The 23,402-nt window shown below is 36.5% G+C and overlaps 1 pseudogene; it reads left to right on the top strand.

The window, feature by feature from the left end:
* The first annotated feature begins 4,763 nt into the window (after window positions 1–4,763).
* Window positions 4,764–6,677, top strand: LOC143439937 (guanine nucleotide-binding protein-like 3; annotated as a pseudogene).
* Window positions 6,678–23,402: the final 16,725 nt, after the last annotated feature.

The following is a 23,402-nucleotide window of genomic DNA, read 5'->3' as shown; positions in this document are numbered from 1 at the left end:
CCTCTTCCTCTCTTCACTCCTCCCACATTAGCTCCTCCCAAATTACTGAGCTTTATTGTAAAATGTAGCGGGGGGGGGGGGGGTGAAATATCCTGCTACAAAGTGGCACATTTAAGGCTTCAAAAAACCAATTTTAGAGGATAGGGTTAACTCTCATTATCTAGATTGAATTTCTGGCTTCAACAGCAATAGCTGCTGTTGGAAACCATTTAATTATGCCACAAGGGTTTTATCTTAATATGTAAAATATACTTATTGAGATATATATCATATATATCTACATATTAAGATATATATCATATATATGGTTCAGGGATATATATATTTGAAGAATGGGGCCACCCACACATCTCAAAAATTTTAATCCAGGATGGTTCCTGTCTAAAGAAAATGATGCAGAGATAAAAAGTGGAGCAGAGACTGAAGTAAATGCCATCCAGAGACTGCCCCACCTAGGGATCCATCCCAGCTGCAGACACCAAAGCCTCACACCATTGCTGTTGCCAAGAAGTGCTTGCTGACAGGCGCTTGGTATGGCTGTCCTCTGAGAGGCTCTGCCAGAGCCTGACCAATACAGATGTGAATGTTCACAGCCAACCATTGGACTGAGCATAGGGACCCTAATGGAAGAGTTAGGAAAAGGACTGAAGGAGCTGAAGGGGTTTGCAACCGCATAGAAAGAATAACAATATCAACCAACCAGACTCCCCAGAGCTCCCAGGGACTAAACCACTAACCAAAAAGTACACATGGTAGGCCCCATAGCTCCAGTTGCATATGTAGCAGAGGATTGCCTTAATTGCATCGATGGTAGGGGAGGTTCTTGGTTGTGTGGAGGCTCAGTGCCCCAGTGTAGTGAATGCTAGGACAGTAAGCCTGGAGTGGATGTGTGGGTGGGGGAGCAGTCTCATAGAAGCAGAGGAGGGGGTGGGATGGGGGTTTGCAGAGGGGAAATGGAATGGGGACAACATTTAAAGTGTAATAAATAAAATAACCAATTACATGTATGTATTATTGGAGAATGTATATATATACATATATACATGTGTATATATATACGTATATATATGTACGTATATATACATATGTATATATGTATATGTATACGTATACATATATGTATACATATGTATATGTGTATATATATATATATATATATATATATCCCACTTGGCACTTTTGTGTCATGGATTCATTGTCAATTGGGTTGATACTTTCTTACTTATCAAAAATGTTATTTTAACCATGTGATCTTGATTTTGCACATTGTATAATAAGAAACTTGATTCATTTAAACTTTAAGATTTTACATGTTAGTATCTATTCATTTTATTCTTTCTTGTCTAAATATACTAGGTTTGTGAGATAGGAAGAACTATTTTTTTTCTTTTTAAAATATTTCCCCTTTGGGACACCACCGAGGTCACACATGGAGAAGATGAAAATGAGGAGTCCAAGGAGTTAGACAATGACATGGGGGTTGTCTTGTTAGATTAAATACCTGCTTCCCTGCAAATAAAACCTTTTCATGCATCTTTAAATAATACTTCTTTTCTTATTATAAAGGAGCTTTGAAATAGAAACTATAATTTCCTTTTTGTTTTGAGATAAATAAAAGATTTCTCTATATTTGAAATTTTATATATTTTACTTAAGAACAAGTATTTATTTACAGTACTTGGTATTATACTCAAGGCTTTACTCATGCTAGGAAAGTTCTCTCTCACAGAGTATTTTCAGATCTTACTGCATTGTTCAGACTAGCCAGAAACTAGTTATATAAACTAGTGTGACCTCTAGCTTAATCATTTTGCCTCAGCCTCCCAGCCCCTAGGGTTATATGTATGTACACTATGCCTAGTTAGTGTTAATATTTTAAAGGAATATTTTGTAGAACACTGGGGCTCATGATATAGAAAACAAATTTCAGAAATAATAGGTTCACATAACTCTAGAGTACTCGGCAAAGAAAGTAGGTGAGATTTCTTTTAGTTAATGTTCCCAATGACATTATATATCTCAGTCATAATTTTACATCAACTTTTCTAGGGAAAATACAATGCACCTGATTTGGTAAGAGATCATCCTGTTCATGACTGAAAAGGCAGACTAAGAACATGGCATGTGGTAAAAAACAGCTTTTCTCAAAGAAGGATATAAGGATATAAGCTGGACCTCTTAAAGGGCATCTACTAGTAGATATTTGTGCAAATTGAAAGTTTATCTCTCATTCCTAAGTTGATGTGTGCACTTGAAAGACAACTTTTAAATACATAACTAGAAGTCATGAGCTATCATTCTGTGTATTTAAACACATTAATGCATTTATATCAGAAAGAAAAATGCATGTTATTCAAAATGCTTATATAAATACTTATATTTAACCTTCAAGCCTATAAACTTTTGTTTTAGAGTTTTCTTTTTTAACCAATAATTGAGCATACTTTAATTAAATTTTGTAAAAAAAAAAAAAAAAAAAAAAAAAAAAAAAAGTAGGTTTTATCTTCATTTCATTGCTGTGAAGGGTTCAATGACACATGGTAAATCCAACCAAAGGTACATCAGCATACAGTTCCTGAATCTAAGGTAATATAAGCCTCAGAATACCAAGAGGTCTGATGTAAAACAGTCTCACGTGGAAATGGCCGTGTTTAAATGACAAGAACAATGGCAGTAGCAGTGGACATGACAATATGGAAGAAGGGAAATTGGCAGATTCTCTCTTCTAAACAGAGAACAACAATAATGACTACTAGAAGAATGATGTAGTTTTTGAATAACAGTAACTTACTTACTGAGAAATCCACTGATACACTGAAAATTCACCTCACTGAGGATGAGAATTTTATGATTTATTATTCTCTGAATATTGAGCAGTTGTGGGCCTCTGTATAATTATCTATTACTGCCACCCCCCAAAAAATAGAAAAGCTTCTATCATACAATTTAAGAGATGTGCTAATCTATGAATACAAAGGTAAGTCTTTAGAGGTTGGTTTAATACTATGTCCATGTAGCAGAATAATAGAAATATATTCTTCCCTAGGGCCTGTGACCTACCTAGTTGAGGGCTCTTAGCCCCGTTAATGGTTCCAAGTATGGAGTTCATCTTGTATAGTGGGCCTTAAGTTTAATCAAGAAGTTGTGGTATACTCCTATGACATTAATGCCACAATTTCTTCAGTTAACATGTCTTGCCATATCAGTCACTGTGGTTCACAGCGTTTACAACTGGGTAGATAAATGACTACTTTTCTCCTCTACTAGTCTATTGCGGCCTGAACTGCCCCACACTTGGGAGCCAAAATGTAGAGGACTGTTCTATCAATGTTGGAACCCACACTGCCAAAAGCCTTAGGGGCTAAGTTGTTAGAGTCTGCACTGCCCCAAACTGCTCTGGTCCAAGGGTCAGGGTTCAGCAAGAAAGAGAGTGAGGATGGACTCAAATGAAGACCAGACAGAGTGTGATTCAATCCTGTTTATTCTTCAGTCTTTCTTCTTCTCTCTTTCCAAGTCCCTAGTTCTTAGTACCAAGTCTCAGGTCCTAATTCCTACTTCCCCTGTAATAAATCTCAAGTCCTAATCTCTGTTCCAAGTTACTTCTTCCTAGTGCAAGTGTCTAACAATTGTTGCCTGTCTCGAGTCTCAAGTGCGTACTCCAGGTGCCTAATACTTAATTTCTTCTGTCTGTTTCTCGCCTTTTATATGTCTCACTTCTAAGCCACACCTTTAAGTCACGCCTTTAAGTCATGCCCTTAGGTCTTGTCTCTAAATCTGATCTCTAAGTCACGCCCTTAAGTCACACACACCCAAGGGAAAGTCCTGGGTATCTTAAACAAGATGTTATCAGAGTGTGCTCAGCTCTTGTAGGCTATTGTAATCAAGTCTCTTGTCAGGGTATATGGCTCAAGATGGCTGCAAGGATGATAGCCGCCTTCTGTCGGCTCCCCACACTAGTCTTAGTAATTTCTAGAACCATTAGAGATAGCTGGTAGGAATGAGGTTTCTAGATCAGTACCAGCTTGATTCTTCCATGATGTATTACTCAAAGATCTTCAACAATGAGTCTTGTCAAGGTCTGGAAGGTGACCCAGAGCATTGCCAATAGTTTGTAGTATTTAGTGGTCTATGGGACTCAACCTATATTCCTGATACTAAGATATTTATTTGTTAGCCCATAGTGTTTGGGAAAGGCATTATTTCCCTGTTTCAAGTTAACTCTGAAGCCAGTATCTGTCCTCTTTTTCTCACAGATTATTCGGTGGACAAGAAAAGCTGCTGTTTATGTGTACAGTCAGCAAAACATAAAAAGCTATATGATCTATATATCCATGTTAGTAAATTGTAAGTTCTTTAAGACTATGTACTACATTCTCACAGTACTCAATCCAAGGCAGAGGCTTAGTCACAGTTTTATATCAATGATGAAGGATGGAAATTATCCTGATAGTTTTCTTTTGTTAATAGTCATTTATTCATTTACAGATTAATTTTATCATGCATCTTATGTTCCAGACATTATGTTACATATTACAGATATACTAATATATAAGTTCCACTTAGTGTTCTCAATTAGTGTATAATCAAAGGAGTCTTCAGCCATATAAATCTTTAGCGAGAACAAGGGCTGGAAATTATTATAGGCCTCTTCGGGACACCTGCATGACCTAGCCTCATTTGAATTATAAATTTCTCAATAGCAATAAAATAGCTTGCAATGAAAATTTTAAATGTATATTGAATGTGAAATATGAGCTTCCTTGCAGTTTCTTGAGCGCATGATGTTGACCCACAGTTCCATTTCGCACGTGGCGCCGGAGAAGGCAAAGTGTAGCTGAGACCTCTTCTGCTCCTGAGTTCACGGCCAGGATGAAGAGGCTAAAGTTAAAGAAAGCAAGAAAACAAATGACCTGCCGTAAGCAGTATAAAATCCAAAAAACGGTCCGAGAACATCATCGAAAATTAAGGAAGGAAGGTAAAAAACGGGGTCACAAGAAGCCTAGGAAGGACCCAGGAGCCCCAAATAGTGCTCCCTTTAAAGAGGCTCTTCTTGCCGGGCGGTGGTGGCGCACGCCTTTAATCCCAGCACTTGGGAGGCAGAGGCAGGCGGATTTCTGAGTTCGAGGCCAGCCTGGTCTACAGAGTGAGTTCCAGGATAGCCGGGACTACACAGAGAAACTCTGTCTCGAAAAACTAAAAATAAATAAATAAATAAATAAATAAATAAATAAAGAGGCTCTTCTTCGTGAAGCTGAGCTAGGGAACCAGCAACTTGAAGAGCTAAAACAGCAGCAGAAACTTGATGGGCAAAACGAGCAAGAAAGGAAAAGAAAACATGAAGTTAACCCTGCTGATGAGCAATCTAATGTTGAAACTCAGGAGGAATCTAATGAACCCAAAAGAAAGAAAGCTAAATCTGGCAAACAGAATCCAAAGAAGTCACACTGTCGGGAACTTTAGAAGGTGATTGTATTAGAAGTTTTGGATGCCAGAGATCCTCTTGATTGCAGGTGTCCTCAAATAGAAGAAGCTGTAATCCAAAGTGGATGTAAAAAGCTGGTACTTGTATTAAATAAGTCAGATCTAGTACCATAGGAGAATTTGAAAAACTGGCTAAATTATTTGAATAAGGAATTACCAACAGTGGTGTTCAAAGCCTCAACAAACTTAAAGAACAGAAAGAAGACATTCAAGATAAAAAAAAGAAGAAAGTTGTTCCATTCCAACGTAAAATCTTCTGTGGCAAGGAAGCCCTTCGGAAGCTTCTTGGAGGTTTTCAGCAGTCCTATGGAAAAGATATTCAGGTTGGAGTAATTGGTTTCCCAAATGTGGGGAAAAACAGCATCATTAATAGCTTAAAAGAATAGATTTGCAATGTTGGAGTTTCCATGGGACTTACAAGGAGCATGCAGATTGTCCCTTTAGACAGCAGATCACAATCATAGATAGTCCGTGCTTTATTATCTCACCCTGTAATTCCCCTACTGCATTTGCCTTAAGAAGTCCAGCAAGCACTGAAGTACTGAGACCACTGGAGGCTGCCAGTGCAATCCTGTCTCAGGCTGATAATCAACAGGTGGTGTTAAAATATACTGTCCTAGGGTACAAGGATTCTCTGGATTTTTTTTTTTTTTTTTTTTTTTTTTTTTTTTTACTAAACTTGCTCAGAGAAGAGGTCTGCACCAAAAAGGTGAAAGCCCGAATGTCAAAAGTGCTGCTAAGCTGCTGTGGTCTGAGTGGACAGGTACCTTGTTAGGTTTCTACTGCCATCCCCCTGCATCCTGGAATCACTCTCCACATTTCAATGAGAATATTGCAGCAATCATGAAGAAGGGCTTTAATCTAGAAGAACTAGAAAAAAATAATGCACAAAGCATACAAGTCCTCAAGGTCCCTCATTTAACTAATAGAATCCTTTTCTGGTCTACAGGCCTGACAAATGGAAGGACATACCTGAAGAATCACCAAGACAGACAGAAGACAAACAGGATGATGATGATCAAGAAAATGGTAGTAGTGGAAAAAATGTAGAGATCTCAGATGTGGCCCTTATAGAAGAGACCACGGAGATGTCCCCTGGGCAATCAACAGCAAGTAAGCCATCGGACAGATCATCTACCTTGGATAAAATGAGTAAAGAGGATGATGCCTATGACTTTACCAAAGATTATATATAACTTCTATGCATTAAAATGGTCTCTGTGCCTCTGTGTACAGTGTTCTAGATTGGTTTGTTGTATGATATAAACTGTAAATCTTGTAAATATGTATCATGTTATGAATTAAAAGTAAAGTGTTTACATGCAAAAAAATAAATATGAGCTTGAGTATTTTAATTACAAATGTTTAGTACATAGCAGCTTTATGATTTGACAATAATAATTTCTCATGTAAGTTAAAATTTGAGTTCATGGTATTTAACTCCAGTTAGCAATTGTATATGTATTTGTATGCCATTTTGTCTAATAACAATCTATTTCACTGTTCTGCAAGCTCAATGTCAAGATTTCTTTTAATCTTGTCTTCCATAGCATGTCTCTCACCTGGTACATTGTAAATTTAAATACTTACTGAATGTTATTTGAATAAATAGCTTATTTATTCAAATGAAAGACATATGAAAGAGATTCCTGGGATAAACATTTTATATGGCATTCTGTTATAATAATATTACAACAGGATTGGTATAATTTGATTTACTAGCCAGGTATGGAAGTGCATCTCTATAATCTCAGGACTTTGGAGGCTATAAGATATGGAGATTTTGAGTTTAAGGCTATTCTACATAACAAGACCTCATTTCAAAACAAACTCAGTAAGAATAAGAAAAGGAGATAATAAAGATAACTTGAGAGTGTCATTATCTTTCTTGACATCTTATATATAGTTTTAAAAACCTTTCTCTTAAACTATTAAAGTGTATAAACTATTAAACTATTAAAGTGTATAAAACTTGGTCTTTCATTCCCCCTATCTAATAGTATTATATGCATGCTATGTTTTAGATAAAAAAATCTTGTACACATCCTAACTTTTCCTTTACATCCATAATAATACATAATTATTCCTGAATTTATGTTGTTCTTATCTTGGTTATATTTATTTGGACCTTACTTTATTTCTCATCTTTGTCATGGACACTCTTTGTTCCTCATACCTACTACATTCTGAGCTTTTTGTTTTGTTTTGTTTTGTTTTTTCCAGATCTTTATACATTTTTCTACTAAATTAAATTCTTGAAGAGCAAAGTCAATATATTTTTGTTATAGCTCTTACATTTTAATAAATGATTGTGGACTTAATAAATTTTTTAGTTTAACATACTTCTAGAGTGAATAAACTTCTAGAGAGTAAAGCAAAACTTATACTAAGATACCTTTCTGTTTTACCATTTTCTAGACTTGTGAGCTTTTAAAAATTATCCATTGCTCATGTTTAATTAATGTGTCTGTTACAGACCAACATAAGAATTTAATTGGGATCTAGCCTGAAATTCAAATCCATCAGCTATTAAAACCATTTTTAAAAAACAGCATACGCCCTACAATGTTTACATCTATCAAAACATGACATTGTATCCCATAGATACATGAAATTATTGACTATTTAAAGAAAAATGTAGCCTGTAGACAGGAGACATTCAATGAACATTTGTTAAATTTGTTTAGCATGTAGCAGTTGAATGTGTCTAAATTCTATATACATCATATTTCTGGTTTAGTGACTAGACACGAATAGTTATCCCTTACCCTGGGGCATCTGGCAGTGGTAGGAGGTGTATCATCAGTTATCATTAATGTTTATCTCCCTGCACAACAGCCTCATTTCATGAATCAGGTTGTGTCAAAGATGGAGGAGCTCAGGGTAGCAGATGCTATGATGCGCTACTTGAATGATCCAGTGGTTAATTAATATTTCCTTATTTGATGATGGAAGTTAGTAAAAATTTAATCAATGTAATAAAAATAGTCATCTGCTGGAAAATACTCCAATTTGTGTCCTTTCCCGTCACTCTCTGGAGAAATAGCTCTGGTCCCTTGTCCCTGGGGTGTGTTGATACCATTAGATTAATAATTTTACATTTGCCTTTTAAGATATTTTGTATAATTTCATACTTAGCAAGAGAATCTTTTGGAAAATATATATGTGGTGCTTGTAAGTGGAATATTATCAGGATAATGTCTGAAATTTGTTTAATCATTGTATGAAAACCTTAATGTAATCATTTATTTTTTTTGTTTAAAGAGGCTTAAGGCTTAATTTATGCATTATACAATTCACCTTTTAAAGTTTTAACTTAGCAGCTTTCAATTTATTCATTGTAAGTATTTTTAATGTAAGAGGACCATAGTTTTCTGCTATTATTTTCAAATAATTTGACCTCAGTTAATGAATTTAAAAAGTTGTTGCTGCCTTTAAATGTCTTACAGTTAAGCCACAGAGATAAATTTAAATTCCATGAAATGTTAGTAATAAAATTAACCTACAGAAAATCCTTGGGGGGGGGAACTATCTTGAAATACCAAGCTTTTTAATTGTATAAGAAGTAACAAAATATTTTCTAGAGGCAATCTCTTATAAGCAAGACCTGTCAATAAAAAAAGCCTATGCCCAATAAGCTGGGGCAGGAAATAGGAAGTGGGAAGAAAGCTGGCAGGAAGAGAGAGGATTCTGGGAAATAATGAGAGGCATGGGAAATACAGGCTGAACACTGAAGAGACAGACATAAACTAGCAGGTAGCTGAACTAAGGATAAAATAAAGAGGAGATTTGCCCAGGACTTGGAACGCATGAACCTTAGGAGAGGTACTAGAAGGCATAGAATAGTTTGATATGCTGCAAGCTAATTAGTGAGTGAGCCAAAGCTTGTGGCCTAGGCATTTATTAATACATAATTAATCTCAGAGTTGTCTTTCCCAGAGCAGGGGCTGGGAGGAAAAAAATGATTTTTTACAACAATTTAACTTTTAGCTACTTGAAATCTAAGTATTGTGGAACACTCCTCTTTCTTCTGTGTAAACTGAACACAACTTATTCCCTTCCATAAGTCAATGCCCTTCCCCTATGAACGTGTTGTTCTTAAGTTCTGTTTATTTTAATGTTGTATTGATACATGCACACAGAGAGACAGAGACAGAGACAGACAGACAGACACACACACACACACACACACACACACACACACACACACACGAACGGACAGATGGACAGACAGACAGCAATTTTTACTGACTTGATAGTAGTGCTGTGTTCCTCAGTGGAATTTATCAGCTCCTAGTTATCTTGGAAGCTTCAACAAAGTACTATAGAATCATGAGCTCAAACGATAAGTATTTATTTTGGCACAATCCTAAGATCCCATTCTGGTTTCATTTTGGGAGATGGGAGAATAGTCTTTCTTGCCTGCAAGAGGCCCTGCTTCAATTGGGACCACCCATCACAGATGGGAAGGAGCAAGCCAAAGACCCTTTTGTTAAAGACATTAAAAATATGAATCAGTAGCACTCTTACAGTGTCAATTAAAATTAATTCTTCCCTTACTCCAAATAGTCACAATTGGAGTCGGAACCTTAAATACATAAATTTCTTCTGAGGAAAGGCAGGGGTATAAAGAAGTCTTGTGACAGCTTTTTAAGATTTTTATTATTTTCTTCTGATTAAGTATTTTGAGCTTTATCAGGCTGCTGTCAGCATGCATTTCCTGTCATATTTCTTGAATTCATTATTCTTAATAGCTGAATAATATTGTGTAAATATACCACATTTTTTGTATCCATTACTCTGTTGAAGGGCATCTGAGTTCTTTCCAGCTTCTGGCTATTATAAATAAGGCTGCTATGAACATAGTGGAGCATATGTCTTTGTTATATGTTGGAGCATTTTCTGGGTATATGTCCAGGAGTGGTATAGCTGGGTCCTCAGGTAGATCAGATGCTCCAACATTTTGTAGTATAGGGAGTGTCCAGGTGTTTAGCGGTCTCTATAAATTGGCTAAGTTTTAGAAGCTTGCTTTGTCCTTCCCATAATTTTAGTTAACTCAGCCATTCTAGATTTCTGACGGGGTTGAAAACTTATAGTCTCATAGCAAATCCTGACTATTTACCTTGAGAGAAAAGATTGGACTGGATGGTTTTCAGCTGACATTCATTCTAAAGCCAAGGAAAAAGCCAGGTTCAAAACTAAGTGTTTTAGTTAGGAGAGACGACAGAGGTTCTGGTTAGTCAACAAAATGATGGACTGGGTATTAGGACTATCTTGTACCTCACTGGTACAAATAGGCATAATTATGCTCTAATTGTATTTTGAGAGAAACTTTTTTTTTAAACAGGAAGGGTGATATGTAGGAGGAGCTAAGGTAGGAGGAGTACTGAGAGGAAAAGAATGAGTAAAGAGAGGAGGAGAAGGAGAGGAGAAGCTAGGTGATGAGAGAGAGAAAGAGAGGGGGTTATATGGAGGCAGATGTTCATGTGTCTCCACCAGTCAAAGATAGTTGATATATCTAAGTTGGGTATTGGGTTACACTTCTGATTGAGCATTACCAAGCTTATAAAGCCTTTGATCAACATTTTTAAAAAGTGTATAAAAGCAAAAGGCATGGGATAGGGGTTTTCTAGGGGTGGGGTGGGGAAAGGGGATGACATCTGAAATGTAAACAAAATATCCAATAAAAAGTATTTTGAGATTAAAATCATTTCCCCTTCTATCCCCAACACTCCTCTTCCCTTCCCTCTTTCTCTCCCTTTTGTCTTCACATGCCCTTCCATCTTCCTTCATTTCTTCCTGACTCCATTTCCCTTCTACTTATTCAACAGACATTTACTGACTATCTCCATATGCTATGTATGCTTGTTAGACTTTTATAAAAGGTGAAGAGGGTAAAAACCCTTCTAGAGTGTTTTCTGTGGACAAAATATTCTAATTTTAGCACATGAAATTTATAACGTTTCTGAGCTAGTCTGGTATCTTTTTCCTTCATCTGGCTTTAAGATGAACTTCACAATGGTAACCTATTGCAGTTTTTTGATGGACTATCAGAGTAATTGTCAAAATATTGGGAATAAGAAAGCCTTAAGTATGTATTTTAAAAATTGATGAAAAACAAATTTTCTCCAGTTAAATAGAGACAAAAGTTAACTATTTCAATATAAATCAACAAATTAAAATGACATAAACATATTCAAGAAGAAAATGCTGCATAGATGGTTTGCTTATTTTTGCAGCTTTGAAGAATTTAGAAAAGATAGCAAACACTTGTGACCAAATAAGTTCATATATTATTTATCCCAATTAAAGTGAAATCATTCTATAACACAAGCTACTACAATGATTAGTATTCTCAACTTGACAGAATCTAGACTTGATGCAAGGAATACTGAAGGTTTCGTCTTAAGGTTCTTAATCTCATTAATAAAATAATTGGAGAATGGACTCTAACTGAAGCTCAAGAGTGATTTCAATAACATTTCAAGGAGAAAAATCTCCAGGCAGGCAATCTGTATACTCCAGAAGCTTCCCAGAGGAGGAAAATGTATGGCAGAAAAAAAAAAAAGGCCATGCCATGCCATGTAAGTTAGTATGGAGCCCAAAGACATGGCAGATATGTAGCTACATGCCAGGGAAAGACTTTAGAGAGAGTAAGGGAACACAAATGTTTGGGGAAAGCCCAAAGTGTCAAAGCAAGCATGCTGAGGAAAGAGATAAAGAGTAGAAAGAAAATATTGAATTTTTCTGAACAATTCAGAAAAGTAGGCTGACTTACAGCTAAATAGCCCTGCAGCACTGTAGTGGGCTGACTTACAAGGTACATAGCTACATAGCACTGTGGCCCCGTAAGCTAGTGCACTGCAGGAAAGGATTCTGAGAAGAAAAAGCTAGCATCTCATTTAAGGACTAATTATTCTGCTCATCTCTTTACCTTAGCTTAATATGGGCTGGCTTTCCTAGGGTGGTTTGTTGGCAAGTGAATGACCCTAACCAACTGGGATGTAAGCCTCCACTGAGCTAAGGAATCTTTATTCTTGATGAGGAGGCTTTTTTTTTCTTTTCTTTTCTTTTCTTTTCTTTTCTTTTCTTTTCTTTTCTTTTCTTTTCTTTTTCTTTCTCTTTTTTAACTGTATATCCCTCACTCCAACAAAGTACCCTAAAATTATTTTACAAACCAGATATGAGATCAGATTCCCTAAACACTTTTTGGCATCTATGGCCTCTAGAAAAGAAGAGGTTTCCAAGAGGTTCAAGGACATTTTTGGATTTTTTAGTTAAGAAAGAAACTGTTTGCTTTTTTAGGGGATCTTCTTTCTCCTACATAGTCTAGCCTACTTCTTATTTGAATTGCCCAGAAGAAAAGCATCTGGACACACCTGTGAGTGATTAGCTAGTTTAGGCAAGCCTTTGGACAGCTGGTGGAGGATTGCCTTGATTACCTTAATTGACATAAAAAGATTCAACTTGATTGTGGTTGGACCATTCCTAGGGCAGGGCATCCTAGATTACGTAAATGGAGAAAAGAAACTGAGCAGAAGCAAATATTAATTTTCATTTCTTGACTGTGGATGTAAGGTGAGATTCTGATTCAAGCACCTGATGCCTTTACTTACACACCATGATAGACTTAAAATATGAGCCAGAATAACACCTTTTCCTTAAGTTGCCTTCACCAGGGATTTTTATCATAGCAAAGAGAAAGAAGCTCCTGATAGTATTTGAGTATGAAGGATTCATACCATCAGTTATATAGGTGAGGATATGCCCATCTCACACTTCACTAGACTGGGTTAAAAACCATCTCTAGTGCTGGTTCTGCACAGTGACTCAGAGTAGTCATAAAACAAGCTTTGCGGGGCACTGCAGCATTAACATGCACACATCATGCCATCCATCCTGTAGGCATATAAAAACATAAGACAGAAGGTCCAGAAACATCTTGCATACAATGTATTCTGATGTTTCTTCTTCAGTTTTCCTTTTAATAGGGCACTGTTATTCATTAAATTTATTGCACAACTCATGAATGTGTTTGAGAAGAAAGGCATGACCAATACTAAATTCAGTCAATTGTGCTGAATTCTTGTTGTTGGATACCTGAAGTCTCATTCAGTTTTTAAAATATCAGATTTTTGCCAGGCTATGCCCCTTTTTCTACTTTGATTATTCATGATAGGCAGTTATTTACTCTTAGATTGGTAACTAAAGAGCAATTACATATTCAAAGCTGCAATCACCTAACCTGGCCTGCAGTTCAGTCAACAGGGTCTGGAAGAGAGAGTGGGAATGGAAGGGCAAGAGACTTGAAGAATGGAACCAACACAGAGTGTCTGATCAACTCTCATTTATTGAAAGAAAACCATGGGTATATAAGCACAAACAGGAGTGCAGCTGGAGACACTTAACCACAAGTGCCTTGTAGCTAAGGACACTAAACAAAAAAACAAGATGTTTTATCAGAGTGTGATCAGCTGTTGTAGCCTGCTTGCAAGTTTCTTGTTAGGGTGAAAAAATATCAACCTTCAAATATATGGCCCAAGATGGCTGCAAAGATGATAGTCACTTTCTGCTAGGAGTTGGCTCCCAACAAGTCCTCCTTTTTAATTTTTTCAAAAGGGAAGGCTGGGAAAGTTACAGAAATTATGCCTGTCTTAGGTCGAAAGAGAAGACCCTAGCCTCTCTTTCCCATCTTTGAATACTCAACAGCCATTTGGTTGAGCTCCTGTCTTAGGATTGTGAGGCTTCCCAGTTAGGGGCAGGGGTCTTGAGGTCCCATTTCTGGGGTTAATACCATGTGGGTGGTGGAACTGAAGTCCAGTCCTGCACTTCCTGGTGCTGCTCGACTAAGTTCTGAAAGGGGTTGTTGTTTGCTGGTATAAAATTGCCTGCCCCATAAGCCTGTTTTGGCTTGTGTTGGTTCTGGGCCTGGGGATGGCCCCCATTGCCATTTCCCTGATTATTGGAAAGGGTGTTTTCTTACATATCTGTCTTGAATTTACCTTCATTAACCCAATGCTTTCCATGTTTGCAATGTGGGCATAGCCCAGGCTATTTTCTGGGTTGTCTCTGGGTTGACTCATTTTCTTTCTTGCAATCTTCTGCAAAGTGCCCAGGCTTGCCACACTTAAAACAGGCCTTTTTGTCTCTATTTGCCAAGATTTCTCTTACTGCTTGTCCTTGTCATGGTAGCTGCCATAGATAAGCCCTGTTGGTAGGAGGGCCCTATGTCAGAACAGAGTTTGATGTAACCAGTGAGGTCTGTCTTCTTTCTGTAAGGTCTAATGGCCATTTGGCAGGCAAGATTGGCATTTTATATGCAATCTGCTTCACATAATCTACATCTGCCTCTGTATTACCAAAAATTCTCCCTGATGTTGTCATTAATCGATGAATAAAATCAGAAAATCATTCATCAGGCCCTTGTCTGACTGCTGTGAAAGATGCACCAGGGTCTGTCTCCCTTTACCAGGAGTTTATGCCAAGCCTTCATGGCTGCATTTTGAATTTGAGTGAATAAGCCTGGGTCATATTGCATCTGGTTATCATTAGAAGCAAATTGCCCTTCTCCCACTAAGGCATTGAAGAACCAACCGTTGCCTGCCTGAATGTTTCTCCTAGCTGTCTCTTTACAATTCTCATGATACTCTGATTTCCAAATAAGACGGTCACCACCACTAAGAACTGCTCTCACTACAGTATTCCAATCCCCAGGAATCCGCCACTCCTCTGTGGCAGATTCTAAGATTGCAAGAGTAAAAGGAGCAGTGGTGCCATATGGTGACACTGCATTTTTTAATTCTTTAATGATTTGAAAATTAAACCCTGCATGATGTCTCCAAGCAACTCCTTCAGCATCCATGGTGTCTGATATAGAGAAAGCCTCAGCCTCCCCCTTTTTTGGGCAATCTGTGGCTGAACTAAAGACAGAGAGCAGGGGCATCTTTGGACTCTGCATTAAGGAATGTGAGGACCCTGGGGGATTTTCACAGGTGGCCTTGCAGTTACAAAAACATCTTCCCTGTCTTTAATTTTTGTAGCTAATTAAATCCTGGTACTCTTCCTCTAACTCTGTTTGTTGTTTAAGGAGAGAAAATTGCTGTTTAAGGAAAGAAATTTTGTCCTGTAACTCCTTTCTGAGATCTACAACCACCATCCCCATTGCAGAAGCATCTAAGGAGAGAAAGCATTAAATCTAAGGCATTGGAGGAGCATAAGAAGAGGACTTTCAGGAAGAGGTCCATTCATGGTATTTGGCCTCTTCCTCCTCTAGGTTGGCTTAGTCTGACTCTGACAAATCGTCATCAACCTTTGGTCATATTTTGGATTTTAATTTTGGATATATGTGTTTCTTTTTCTTTTGAACATGAAACACAGAACAACAATCATTCAAACAAAGAAACAAAAACAGACAATTGACATAGGTGAATAGCAAACAACAAAACAAAACCAGACAATTGACACACATGGGCAGATTGGTGCCCCAAAGACAGAACTCTTTAATGAAATAAAAAAATGACAACAACTGCTGAATTTCCACCTTTACTCCTTGCATCTTTAAAGCCTTTCTCATCTGTTCCAAATATAATTTATGCTGACATTTCTTGCCCCATTTTTATTACTATGACTTATCTTTCTCAATGGCAGCAGGTTGACCCTTCTTCCAGTAACGTCCCTCACTGGGTCTCTCATTCTCGCTGCCCAAGGTTGAGCGCCAGGTGACCCAGCCTGCAGGTCAGTCAATGGGGTCTGAAAGAAAGAGAGTGAAGGGGCAAGAGACTCAAAAAATGGAGCCAAGACAGAGTGTTTGATCAAGTCTTGTTTATTGAAAGAAAACCATGGGTATATAAGCACAAGCAGAGGTGTGCAGCTCAAGACATTTAACCATGTGTGCCTTGTAGCTGGGGACACTAAACAACAAAATAAGATGTTTATTGGAGTGTGCTCAGCTGTTGTAGGCTGCTTGCAAGTCTCTTGTCAGAGTGAAAAAGTATCAACCTTCAAATATATGGCCCAAGGTGGCTGCAAAGATGATAGTCACTTTCTGCTAGGAGTTGCCTACCAACACTCACCAAACTCTGTTAGAACTGTATGACTAGAGAGAATGGTATAGCGACTGATGAAATTGCTTGGACTGTTTATCTCAGACACTGTGTCACCAGCATGATGACTAGGCTATTACAGCATCTTCTGTTCTTTGCATCTTATGACTCTGCAGCTTCCAGGCATCCATTGATTACCATTTTTATCTGAGCTCATTCTAGCAAATGTATAAAATAACTTATTTTGCTTTGATTTGGCATCACATATTTAACTCATGTAATTGTTGACAACCACACTGACCCACATTTGTGGCAAGTGCTCTGGTCAAGAGAGAGCGTAGGGAAAGAAGGGGAAGAGATACAAAGAACGGAGACAAACCAGAGTGTGTGGCCAAGTCTCATTTCTCGTTTATTGTCTCTCTCTTATTGTCTCCCCTTCTCTTATTCTCTGTCTCCCTTATTGTCTCTCTCTTCTAATTGCAATGAAATCCTGGGTATTTATAAGCACAAGCAGGGGAACACAGCTGAAGACACTTTACCACGTGCACCATGCAGCTGGGGGTCACTAAACAGCAAAACAAGATTTGTGGGATAAATAAGATGTTTATCAGATGTGCTCAGCTGTTGTAGGCTGTTGAAAAACAAGTCTCTCGTCAGGGTATATGGCTTGAAATGGCTGCAAAGTTGATAGCCACTTTCTGCTAAAAGTCAGCTCCCAACATGTAATAATCCTGAAATGATAGAACCTGAAACTTGGGTTCTATTCCTGACTCAGACATTTAAAAGAGACTGTTGATTAAGTTAGCATCACCTGAACTCTACACTGTCCCTTGAGTGGTGGAGAGGTAATGGTGGGAAAAATACAAATCATAAGCTCAATAATTAATATAAATATACTACATGACAGATGTAATCTAAAAATACCAAATACATAGTTGCCAGCTGAAATTAACAATATTATTTGAAGAATAAAGGGCCAAGAGATATTTATTTCGTGTGTGTGTGTGTGTGTGTGTGTCTGTGTGTTTATTTCTTGCATAAGCAGCTGTTTGAGTTAATACAGTTGTCTTTACTTTGTCTTGTTGAGTTAGACCAGGTTTTTATATGTGGATTAAATGCACCATTGAGAAATATATAGAAACTTCCATTTTTATCACAATGAACAATAAAATGAATCATTGTTTTTAGTAAATGGTATTAAGGAGTTCCAAAGCATTTATTGCTATGGCTAATGTCATTGCCATGATCCATATCTATCAATATATTTTAATCTCTGGTTTTGTATAATGTGAAAATTGTTTATGAGACTTTTATGAAATAAATACCTATGCTTTATAAGTAGCTCAGAAAGGCAATATGAAAACTAAAGCATAAAAAGGAAATATTTTTTAAGAGGAAAGGTGTCTACTGCCAAGCCTGATGGTCCAAATTTAATCCCTGGGATCTACATGTTATGAGAGAGCCAGCTCCCAAAAAGTTGTCCTCTGATATGGCCTCCACATTAAATGAATGAAAAATTTTTACAGAAAGAAATTAAATCTCTACCAACTACCATTAAGTCACAATGGAAACAGTTTTTGTATGTATGTATGTATGTATTCAGTGGGCCCATGGGTATGCTGCTATTGTGTGGGTATGGAAGTCAGAGAACAACTTGTGAAAGTTCCTTCTGTCATGTGGATTTTGATAATCCAACTCAAGTCTTCAGGTTTTATGGTAGGTGTCTTGTCTCATAGAGCCATCTAACTGACCCTATAATGGTAACTTTTATAAGCAGTTTCCTAAGCTGAAAAGATAATCTTACACAACAATATATCACAATACTATTTTTTAACAAAAATATATTCACCCATTACAATAATTTGGTATAATTACTGTACAAAAAAGACATCGTTAAAAATTGGTGATCTTGATTTTGCAACAATGTAAACTCATTTAGTCTATCAACTTTCAGGAACATTCAAAACAACAAAGCTATTTGTTAACATAAAATAAGCATATGGGCCTTAATAATTATAGGAACATTCACTATTACATATTATAGCAACAATTTGGAAAAGTAACATTCCATTTTGTATGGCCAAGCTAGAATATATTAAAATAAACTTTTCAGTCATTGCATGCGTGACTATAGTCTTGCCAATGCTAAATGGACATCATTAGTGACATGAAATATCAATCATTATTAATGAATCTTTTCCTCTTCATTACCACTGCCAGCTTCTATGCCATTGGTATTTCCATCTCACCTTATCATATTAACAGCCTTTATCATGTCCTTTTACTTTTATAAGCTCATATATTAATATACCACAGAACAGTTTATTCTATTTATTGTTGGATGACCAGCAATAGCACTAGGAAGAAATTATAACTGTAACTGTATGATGGCAACCTATTTTCCTTGGTTTTCTTAACAATTATTGGACATTTTTCCATATAAATATTCATATTTAAGTGTTTACATAAATTAAAAATAATAAAATTTTGATAAGATTACACCTTGAAATTTATTAAAGTGCTTAATTTATCACCTTCTATTTTACCTACAGTCTCTAGAATAGTCTCCATCTTTAGACAGAACTTAGTGCTTAGCATGTGCAAGGCTTTGGATTCAATCTCTTAATACCAAACACACACACACACAATCGCTTAAGGGTCCTAATTTTGATGAATCATTAAAATTATTGGCTCAATTGGAGTATATTTTGATCATTACTATATATGCCTATTGTAGAATCACAGTTTTGACAGAATAAAGCATGCAGAGATGATTGTATAAAAATCTTATAACCATTAGACAATGAAGGCCTTTCAAGTTATCAGAATGCATTCCACACTGCATTTTCACTGGCTTATAAAAATATTTTATAGATTCACAATAGCATATTAAGCAGATAAATACATCTGCCTTTTATTAAGTCATTTAATTTATATAATTTATTTTTTCTTCAAATAAAAGCAATGTAGTACTTAGCAATGTAGTACTTACTTTCCCACCAGACAATATAATTTTAAGTTTTTCTTAAAGGTTTGCATTCCTCTTTAGAATGTGAATGTCACTCACTTGAATTCACACTTCATGATTTTGGCCACATGCACTATGTTTAATTTGTCTAGCAGCTCATTTCATGTAGAGTCGTCCTGAAGAACTTTACAGCTGTTTAGATAGTGATGCGTTCAATATTTATTTTTGGATGTGAGGATAAAGTAACTGGATAAAAGATGATCTAAAAGTTTCCAAGCTTTGAATGTTAGGCTAGTTTTTTGTGATCTGAATAATTCCTCTCTAGATGTTTTAGCAATAATCAGACAGATCCTTAAATGGTGGAGAACTAAGTACAGATAATACTAATTGGAAATGGAGGAAAGTGATGACTGAAGAGAGAAAACCATTTATAACATCAGATGATTCTGTGGAATATTGGACTGCATTAGCATGCAGATTGCATTTGATGTTTCCATTAATATTATGTTTACAGAAACACCCATTTGCTCTAGGTAAATGTACATACAACATTTTTGTAGATGATTTGTGGGACAGGCAGGGGGTACACTTCTGTTCCTACTGAGTCAACACCACTTTAAGTATGTATTCAGCAAAATACATAAATCACAAATGCAAAGTAAGCAAAATAGAGCAGTCAACATTTGTTTTAATTATGTGGTATTGAAAAAGTTCTCTTGATATTTTTCTCTAGAGGCACCACAAAAAAAAAAAAAAAAAAAAAAAACCCACACAATCCAGTATTAAAAATTATGTAGTTGTGAGGTTTCAGTCTTGCTATGCTTGTAAAGTAATAAACATTTCCACTGCAATTAATCTCATTTTATTCCTTTTGTGATTCTGTTTTTGGAAAACTCATCATCAGTTGACTTTGGGCTTCATTCTCCAATGTCAGAAAAATTGATCATGTTTACTTCTGTGCACTGTGCATTATGTGATGTTTCTAATTCTTTATTAATATTAACAATGAAGGGGATAAAGGGCCTTTTAGCTTTCTCCCTTTGCCCAATAACTCACACATAAAGATAGCTTGCACATGGCTTCTCATTGAACTCTGCCATTTTATGTCTTTTATCCTGGAGATTTATGGCTTTATGTGGATTAAAGCAACTCAGAGTCTGAACTATTTAATCTGGGGTGTTTAGGTTTGGATGTCTCAGCCAGACTGTGTGAGAAAATTAGAGGCTCAAGGTCCTTGCACATGTGCAGTAGCTGCCACATGTGCATTTAAATGAGTCATTCCTTGGCATGTGAACTCTTTCCACACTTGCCTTTGAACTTCCTTTCATTTCTAAATGCTTAATTATTGGCTTTTTATGTGGGTTGTTCTATCTCCCTCAAGCTCAAAACTTACTGTAGGTCATGACCTAGTTCTATTTTCAGATTTCCTATAGGTATATCCAGGAAAAAAATTCCAGCTGTAGCTAATAATTTATTAAAGTCAAATGAAGAGTCTATGGAAATGATTATACAAAAGAAAATGGTTATTTGGCTTCTGCTTGACATCACAGTCCAGCATCAAAGGAAGTTGGGGCTAGAACTCAGGACAGGAACCTGGAGGCAGGAAACAGAGCAAGAGCTATGAAAGAGCACTGCTTACTGACTTGCTCCTAAAGGTTTCTTCATTCTGCTTTCTTAACTATCGCAGAATTATATACACAGGACTGGCATTACTCACAATAGGGTAAAATCTCCCACGTCAATCACTAATTAGGAAAATATCTCACAGGCTTTGCTAAAGGCCAATCATTTGGAGGCATTTTTCTCAATTCTGTTTCCTCCTCAGGTCTATCTAGGTTTGTGTTATGTTGATAAAAAGCTAGCCAGCACCTTGTGCTAAAACCCTTTATATATGCCTTGCACTTAAAATTTTGTTGATAATATGTGACTACCACAGGGTTGGTATGTGCATATGTGTACATTTGAAATTTAAAATTTTTAAATACTCTAAATATAACTTTGAGATATACAATTAAAGTAATTTTTATAGGTAAGAAATACCATAGGCGGGCTGGAGAGATGGCTTAGTGGTTAAGAGCACTGACTGCTCTTCCAAAGGTCCTGAGTTCAATTTCCAGCAACCACATGGTGGCTCACAACCATCTGTAATGGGATCTGGCACCCTCTTCTGGTGTGCCTGAAGAGACTACAGGGTACTCATACATGAAATAATAAATAAATCTTTAAAGAAAGGAAAGAAAGAAAGAAAGGAAGGAAGGAAGGAAGGAAGGAAGGAAGGAAGGAAGGAAGGAAGGAAGGAAGGAAGAAAGGAAGAAAGGAAGAAAGAAAGAAAGAAAGAAAGAAAGAAAGAAAGAAAGAAAGAAAGAAAGAAAGACAGACAGACCATAGGGACACAAATGAAAGAACAATTAGCATAGGCTTGTTCTAGAGAGTTAAAACTGAAAACAACTAAAACAGAAAGAATGACCCCACATTTATTACAATTTGTTTGACATGCAATTCAAAAGAATTTCTGTACACTGTTATTTAAACTTACAAAGCTCTTTATAATTGATATTTGTGCCATTATTTTTTTATTTTTTGCCATTATATTTTTAAACACAGTAAATGAAATACTGAAACAGATACAGATAGATTCTGTGACTTTGTGGCTAGTTGTCATTACTATAGTTCCTTCCTCGAAATAATAGAGCATAAGGTAATAATACACGTTGATTATAAAAGTTCTCTAGTGATTTTGATGGATTTTACTTCAGAAATGTCATTAAGTAAGTGTATAAGTGTATAAGAGCAATAATCTCTGAGTCTTTGCATTTGGTAGCATTTTTCAGTGTCCAGTTGTTTTATTAAAATGAAATATTGGCACTCTTGTTCATTTTAAATATGCTACTTCATTTTCCTGAGATATAAACTATGGCTGTTGAAAGCCAACTGTCTGTCTCATTCTCTGTCCTCTTGCAGTCTGTCAGAATTCAAAAATGAAGTCTTCTGAGGAGTACTCTGAGCTTGTAAAAAGCTCCAAGAAAACAAGAGTCTTTTTGCCTATTTTCCTTAATTTCCTTCTTGGCCTATTTGTTGTTTGTAAAAGGAGGAATACTGATTTACTTTGGGTTAATTTTGTATCCAGCCACTTTGCTGAAGGTGTTTATTAGCTATAAAAGTTCTCTGGTAGAATTTTTGGGGTCAAATATATATACTATCCTATCATCCACAAGTAGTGATATTTTGACATCTTCCTTTCCAACTTGTATTCCCTTGTTCTCCTTTAGTTTTCTTACTTCTCTAGTTAGAACTTCAAGTACTATATTGAATACACAGAAAGAGAGAGTGGTGAACCTTATCTCTGCCCACACAAAAAAAAGAAAGCCTAGTTAACAAATGGTGCAGGTCTAACTGGTGTCTGCACTTAAAAGAATGCAAATAGGATCCAAATCTATCACCTTACACAAAACTCAAGTCCAAGTGGATCAAAGACCTCATCCTAAAATAAAATACTCTAAACCTAATAGAAGAGAAAATGGGAAATAACCTTGAATTCATTGGTACAGGAGACAATCTCCTGAAGGGAACAGTAGTTGCTAAGGCTCTAAGATCAACAATTGATAAAATAGAACTTCATAAAACTGAAAAGTCTCTGTAAGACAAAGGACACTGTCAGTAGCCTACAAATTGGGAAAGGATCTTCACCAATCCTACATCTGACAAAGAGCTAATATGCAAAATATATTAATATATCAAGAAGTTAGACAACAACAACGCAAATAGCTCAATTTAAAATAGGGTACAGAGCTAAACAGAGAATTCACAACAGAGAAATCAAGTGGCTGAGAAGCACTTAAAGAAATGTTCAACATCCTTACTCATCAGGGAGTCACAAGATGAAACAACTCTGAGATTCCATCTTACACTTG

Source organism: Arvicanthis niloticus, chromosome 28, assembly GCF_011762505.2.
Source record: "Arvicanthis niloticus isolate mArvNil1 chromosome 28, mArvNil1.pat.X, whole genome shotgun sequence".
NCBI lineage: Eukaryota > Metazoa > Chordata > Mammalia > Rodentia > Muridae > Arvicanthis > Arvicanthis niloticus.
The sequence above is the reverse complement of the archived record's forward strand: the minus strand, read 5'-3'. Positions and strand labels throughout refer to the sequence as shown.